Below are 8,182 nucleotides of genomic sequence, written 5' to 3'. Positions count from 1 at the left end.
TTCCCCCTAACTGTGCACTATGCTATTTTTGTGTACAAACATTTTGGTAAAAAACCATGAAGTATCAGGCTTGAGAAGCCCGTAGAAATCTACTTAAATTTCATTGCGGTAATAACGAGAGTCACAACTAACATTCGATTCATATCCTCACATTCAATGCAACCCCTCCTGTGAGACAAGGATTAATATGACTCCCTTTTTCAGATGAGATTGAGAGACCTGGGCAAAGCTGCACAGTTATTCATTGGGGACTGGAGACTCCAGGTCCCAGGGTCTTTCTCCTCACTGCTGCCCCTATGCTGCATACCAGGAAGGACGCAAAGGCAGTGTCACATTTCTATTCTCTTTTTCCTTATTCATCCCTCATAGATTTGAGTGTTTCGGGGAACATCTGTATTACAAACAATATTTTTGGGGAGGCTGGAAACTTTCACCTCTCCAATCCCAACGAAGACCAGCTCAGAGACAGAGTGGCAGGAATTTGAAGGTCAACTGTAGCTTCTCTCCAACAGACCTTCCTCACTGGCAAACTCACTGCCTCCCCCAAGGATCACTCCACAAAGACCTATGTTCCTACACAGATCCTTGCAGTCCTATAGGAAAATTATCTCAACTCTAAATGCCTAATATTTTCCATCCTTTTTACAACCGTGTAGACCAGTAGCTATTTGAAAAATAATTCATACACTTATTCAAGCTGAAAATTTAACCAAAGGAATTTTGTTTAAACATAACCAACGCTTAGCATGCTTTTACTTTTAAAAGCCAACCTCAAATAAACCCAGGGTAGAGATAACATAGCTTAATGATGTCACCATGATTTTTTATCTGGATTTCCGCAGTAGTGCCCTAATTGCTTTCCATTCTTCTGCCCTTGTCCCCTACAGTCTGCTCTCAACAGCATGAGAACCTGACTCTCCTATGCTCGAATTCTACCAATGGCTGCCATGCTATTGAGTGTGAGAGCCAGAGTTGTACGATAGCCTCAGTGGATCTCCAAGTGTGATCACCTGTGATCTTGTTAGAAATGCAAACTTCTGAATCAGAAACTCTAGGGCAGTGGTCAGCAAACTCATGAGTCAACAGAGCCAAATATCAACAGTACAACGACTGAAATTTCTTTTGAGAGCCAAATTTTTAAAACTTAAACTATATAGGTAGGTACATTGTTATTAACTTAATTAGGGTACTCCTAAGGCTTAGGAAGAGCCACACTCAAGGGGCCAAAGAGCCGCATGTGGCTTACAAGCTGCAGTTTGCCGACCATGGCTCTAAGGGGAGTGCCCAGCAATATATGTTTTTAAATTTCTTTTTAAATTTATGTATTGATTTTAGAGAAGTAGAGAAAGGAAGGGAGGAAGGGAGGAAAGAAGGGAGAGACAGATACACATCAATTTGTTGTTCCACTTATTTATGCATTCTTTGGTTGTTTCTTGTATGTGCCCTGACCAGGGATCAAACCTGCAACTTTGGCACAATGTATGTTTTAAGGTCTTTCAAATGAATTTGATGCTACCCAAGTTTGACCTTTGCTGTCCTGCATGTGCTGCCCCTCCTCCTCAGTTGTTTACCTGAGTCCCTCTCCTGCTACTCTCCTAATTCACATCTTCCATCAACACTGGTCTTCCCCAGATACATGCATATCCCACTCCCTCACCTCCTTCAGGTCTTGGTTTAAACGTCAATTTCTCAGTAATGTGTCGGCAGCAATCTTCTTTAACACTCAAACTACTCCTGACTCCCTATTCTGCTTCCTTTCTTAATTTTTTCTCCATCTGTTTAGATTTTTCTGACTTATATTTTAATTCTCTGTCTCCATCAACTACCATGTAACCTCCTTGGGCCCAGGGTTTTAGGGGCTTTATTCGCTGATGTATGCTGTGCAACTAGAAAGGTGTCTGACACAAAGGAGGTGCTCAGTAAATATTTGTTGAATGATGAAGGAATTATGTTCTGCCACTTAGTACCATGTATCTTGTACAATATATTCAACCTCTCTGGGCCTCAGTTTCCTCATCAATAAAAAGAGGATTAAAAAAGAGGGTTAAGTAAGAAAAAAAAGCCCATCTAGTGTTCAGCTCATTCTCATCACTCAATTAACAGTAGCAATTGTGATCATCAGAATGAAAAAAACAACAACAAGTTATTTCAATATCAGTAGAACCAAATGAAAAGTAATGGTTTGAACTTTTAAAAGCATTTGTAAAGTTTGGGGAACATCTGAGAGGGCTGCAGAGGTGGTATTAGTTAAAGTTACTCAAGATACATTCCCCTTTCTAGGAACAGGTTGTAGGGTAAAGGAATCATCTTCCTGTGCTGAAATTGTTTTCCCAAAAGGCAGCATTTTGATGAATTAAGAACAAAGGAATTATAAACACATAATTTAATTACCCTTCAAAAAAAAATACATATTGAATAGAAAACACTTTGAAAACCTAGGTTTGTCTGTGGGTGTTTTTTTTCCCAAAATATTGCAATAAAATGTTTGGGAACATCTAATAAAACTAATATGCAGCTGATTTTCCTGCACCCAAACTAATTTGTGCTGATTACAAGATAGGTCACAAGGTCTGCATGCTTTATTTTTGATGCATTCATTATAGTTGTTACTATGGACGAAGACTAAACACAAAAATAAAACATCCTGTTGAGGAATGATCTACCCAACACACACCACATGTTTTCTCTTCCATCATTAGTCTAAGGGGGATTTCCACAAAAACAACAAGATTCTTAGAAACTAAGCTTTAACCCGGCATTGCTGCATATTCCCACTTAGTCACTGTCCTGGGACCTCCAAGTTGCTCTCTGATGAAATAAATCTGAAGTAACACACTAAAAAATAACTGTGGCTAGGAATTAGGTATTTGGAAAACAGAATCCTCTTTCGTACTGTTATGCTTAACAATATAACATCAAGACACACGGTTCAACAATTTGTTGACATTACCACATTCCATATGGTTTCTACCATGAGCAAAGACTTTTCTAGAGTTCCCATCCTGAGTATGTAGGACTAGGTGTGGACACAGGTACCAGCCCACCCCTCACTGAAATAAATGAACAAGGTCAAGGAGAAACTCTGAACACTGCAGTTGTCAAAACACATACCTTCACACCTACCCCTTCATCTCATGTGCAAATAACCTTTTTGGTCCTAAAAGAAACAGTGGAGCGTCCACATAATATTGTAAATGGGAAAGCTCTCTCTCTCAGAGGAGTGCTATGGATGAAACTCGAAGAAAAGGTCAACAGCCATGACTGAGTCCTGCCAACGAGCACCTTAGGAAGTAGCCTTGGTGTGCTTGCTTTTGTACATGACGTGGCTATGTCAGGACCTACCCTCTCACTCCCCTTAAAAACCCCATGTTCTTTCTACTCAGAGAGAGAGAAAGTGCTTCCAGACAAGAACCTAATAGCAACCATTTCTATTTGGAGGAGAATTAAATCAGTGTTCTCTCGCTCTCTTTCTCAAGACTGCATTCGGAATCTCATTTCTCTTTAACCAATAATACACCTTATCCATTGCTAAAGAAATCTTCAGGAAATTGGGTTGATACTTGAGAGGGAATTTTTAAAAATACGTTAGCCTCTAGGGTAAATACCTGTTCTCCCTGGCAAGTATATTCTCATGACGCCTGTTTTTACCTTGTGAGGCTAATCTACTGGTTTACTCTGTAAAATATACAGATCTGGTCTGCAAGCAAATACAACACATCAATGGCAAATATCTATGCCACAGCTTTAAACAAAAGTCTAGCTATGAGGAATATTTAAAAATCAGATGAAGACAATGAAATCTACCTACTTCGATAGATTTTGTAAAGGTCATGACATAAATTTTATAAATTTCCTGGTAGATGAGAAGCAAGTTTCTGTCATGGGCCAGTTAGGATTATTTTCATTGAGTTGCACCTTTGTACATATAGGTTCTCAACTGCTAGTTGGTGGGAGAACTGGAAAGAAGCTATCTTACCAACTCCTCTATTGCATCTCCTTCAATAACACTGAATTGCCACTCTGTCCTTCGGTGTCCACCTGGTGTCTACACAAAAAAATATCAGAACTAAGTGCCAGGAAAAGATTCCTTCCCTTGGGAAACTGGTATGTATCATCTCATTGGTAATGAGACTCATATAATTCATCATGCATATTTCTCTTTTTTCTTTGGCTGTCAGGAAATTCAGAACCAAATTTTATATCAATGTTATTAACTATGTTGAACATTATTATAGAATCTTTGATCAAATTTTCAAAATTTTCTCTGATATTACCTTTCTATTTTAATTTATATATTTCCCAATTCTCATTTTTTACTCATTTATATTTTCCATTTTACTTATTCTTTGTAAGCCATCTGATCTTATGAAATTGAGGGTTAAGTGTATACAAGTTATATATATACAAACTATACACACACATATGTAAGCTTGGTAATCAGAATGACTGCAATTTTTGAGGTATATATTAATGAGAAAGAACTGTTACATTAAACAGAATAAAATTGGTCATGCTGATTATTCATTGTAGAGAATTATTTTAACGGTGCAACAAATCTTTGTGAGCTATCTACCAAGATTCAGAAAGACCCTGTATCACACTTAATGGCATTTTCTGTCATATTATTCTACCTAATACAAATGAAATTGAGAGTTCTGGTCTCTAATTTCTAAAAGGACTTACTATCAAAAATTTCAGACAGGTGTCAATTTTTAAAAATTCAATATGCTTATTATTCAGACTCCAGAGTATAGATCTGTTTGAGTATCTTGTAATTATACTTAGAAGAGGAGCTGCAAGATACCCTGTGAGATAATGCATAGGAAAATGCTTTACAAAACTCAAGGGTATAATACAAATGCTAGCTATTATTGCTATTGTCCATAGCATATAAAATATGATCATCAGAGATGAGCTGTATTTTACTGCAATGCATGGCAATAACTGTGGAGATAGCCTTAACAAATAAGAAAACACTTCATAAAGTCATCCTTAGTTCATAAACACATTGGGAGGACCGGGCCTGCTCATAGCTTTCCAGATATTTCCTGGTGCTCTACAAAATAAAGACATACTCGAGAACACTCAGATATTTGAAAACTCTCTGATCATGTAAGAATGGGACTCACTATCTAATTTTAAAATACTCTTTGTATGAAACAGAACTAAAAAAACAGAGAGATGAGAAATATTCTTAGTGAAGTTATTTGCTTTTTTGTTCCTTTCTTTCTGGTTATTAAACACAACCAAAGTATTCAGTAATAATCCAGGAAGCACAGAACTGAGATATTACCCAGCTTGTGTTCCGGATTCAAAGGAGGTTAAAAACACAGCATTGTAATACAAACACAGCTTATGAGGACAGCGTGTGCACCTACTGTTCTACCATTTAAACTTGGAGTAGCTGTACAAACAAGTCTATCTGGAGGAAACAGGCTGGGTAATTTTCCATTTGGACTGTCTGAGATTTCACCAAGAGCTTCAGACTTGCAGAAGTCTGTGTTGCCAGACATTTGCTTCAAATTCGTTATCTATAGTTCTCCCCATTAAGATTTCCCTTTAACGAGAATGCTTGTTTCAAAAGTTGAGCTTTCAGTGAAAACTTTTCTTCTACAGAGCTACAGATTAAATTAAAAAAGAAACATTAAAGAGGCAGTGGCCCCACTCAGGAATCTAAATTAAAACTTTTCTCTGTAGCCTAAGGTAGACCCAGAACAGGCTTCTAAACAACTTGTGTCTTTTCAAAGTTCAGAGGAGAGTTCAAAAGATCAACAAGGAAGGTGAAATACTAATCAATGAAAAGATCAAGATGCAAAATTACTGTAAGGGCAGTAAATGCTGACAGTGGTTTGAGAGCTCTTTAGAACCTTTGTACATATTTTCTTCACTTCTATAAATTCACTGGAACTCTCAGGAACAAGTGTCAAGCAATGGAAAAGAACTATATTACACAGTTATTTAGAAATGCATGAAAGTGCAATTTCGAAAGCCTCCGGTCTCTATTTTTTTTCAAAACACCCAACTACAAGTGAGCAGTCTTTTGGAGTGATTTTTATTGTGACAGAAATAAACAGGATCTTATTTGCAAATAAACCAACCACTTTGAACAGAGCAACTTTCCCCCCAGTGTGTTGTAAGTTATCAATAATAAAATAAAGTCTAGTTCATTTAAGACGAGCAGTGGGGCATCAAAATATCATTTAAAATTAGTCTTTTCCATTTTTTGAGCACTATGCATTACCCCATTTAAGACTCCTAAAGCCATTAAGTAGTACTATTATTATCTCCAATCTGCAGAAAAGTAAATCAAGGCTCAGAGGCGAACAGTTACTTATCTAAGATCATAGCTAGTTAATGGCTAAGTTGAGCACGGCACCAGTTTTCTGGGTTCCTGATTCAATTGCACACTGAGTACCATGGCTAGCTGAAGAATGGGGTGGGGTTCAGCTTTAAATTCTGATGACACTGAGTCTACCAACATGTGTGAAGTGCTTTGATTTTACCTGCAAGGAGAGAAGGGAAGGTTAAGACATGAATGAACCACTTATAAATGCTATGCCTTCCTGTCAACCCTCATTTTACCTTGTGCAGGTCATCCCGGGCGATTTGGCTGTTTCCCAAGCTCACCATAAACTTTCACACTACACAGTGCCGTTGGTGGCTATTGTTAAGTCTGAATGGAAGCATCCCCTCTCCTCATTCTAGAGCACTCTGTCTCACTTGTAGAGCACTGAGCACTTTTAACTTGTGTTGCTATCAGGAGCATGCACCTCTATCACTTGCAGAAAACGGTCGTCTCTTAAAGGACTGCACCCAAAACATCTTTGCATCACCCATGTATCTTAAACAGTGCCTTGAAAACAGCAGGCACTCAATAAATGTTTCACGTATAGTCAAAATAGAAAACTCAGATTCTACTACTAGAGCATTTGTATCAAATAAAGGACTATTCCCAAAGGAGCTAGGGAGTACTTTTGCTTATTCTTTCTTTAAGAGGATTTTTCAGACAGCCTATCGCTATTCTAAGAAGATAATGGGGCTATTTTTGTGTGTGTAGGAACCAGTGATTTAAGTACGTAAGCTATGGATCAGCGGGCTTGCAATGGTGGGGCTGATCGAAAGACAATCACACTCAGCATTGCTAAGGTTAATGGCATTGTCTCTTCTAGAGGAAAGATAAAAGTGGGAGATAGAGAAGAAACCAATAAAAACATTTACACACACCTTTAACGGTATGCAGAGGAGAACTCACTTATGAATACCAACTAATGCAAACATCTTGAAAAAAGCATGTTTTTTTACAGAAACCTTTTATCTACAGGTACCACATGTATAGAGCAAATTTTTTAAATGGGTGAAAAAAAGAGAATTAGACTAGTAATTGTTGTGCGTCACTGTGGTTCGTATAACTTTTATCAGGCCAGTGAAATGAATGAACCAGTTAACCAAGGAGGCTCTCCATCACCAATTCATATCATGTGTCAGATTATTAAGTAGGAACCTCGTTGGTAGGTACCACTGAACAGAAACATGGTCTTGGGGATGAATGAACCTTACTTGTTCTGCAGAACCTCCACATGGACACAGTCAAAGACTTTCCTGAAAGGGGGGTGGGGATAAAAGAACTGGGTTCAACCAATGCATGAAAAAAAATGCATGAAATGGCAAGTGCATCACAGCCCTCCCAAAATATGCTGGATGTTTTCTTTACATGAAACATTCTTATTTTCTTTTTTCAAATGAGCTTTGATATCTTGAAGACAAGCTATCAAAGTTTTTGGTGAGTGAAGATTCTGAGTGGGTAGAAAGCTCAAAAGCAGAGATAAAAGTTGGAACCAAAAGGTGCTCAAAAGTTCCTTCCAAAACCTTAAAGATAATTTGTCAGGGAATTTAAGTTATATATTTGACATCTTTCAGAACTCTGGCTTAAGAAAGAGGACACTAATATTTCCTTTGAAGGCCGCAAAATACACATAAGAGTAATTGGAAATAAACACAACAATTGATTAATACCTCAGAGAAACAATACGGACTTCACCCAGAACCACAGGAAGCCTGGCTGACTGTAAACTCTACATCTAGAAGGAAGGAAAGGCACACTGAGACCCACAGAAGCTGCAGGAGAGAAGCACAGAGGTACGGGGCTCACCCGGGGCTCGCGCGCGCGGAAAGGGACTGGGAC

Source organism: Myotis davidii, unplaced genomic scaffold (genome assembly GCF_000327345.1).
Source record: "Myotis davidii unplaced genomic scaffold, ASM32734v1 scaffold79, whole genome shotgun sequence".
Classification (NCBI taxonomy): Eukaryota; Metazoa; Chordata; class Mammalia; order Chiroptera; family Vespertilionidae; genus Myotis; species Myotis davidii.
This window is presented reverse-complemented; position numbering follows the sequence as displayed.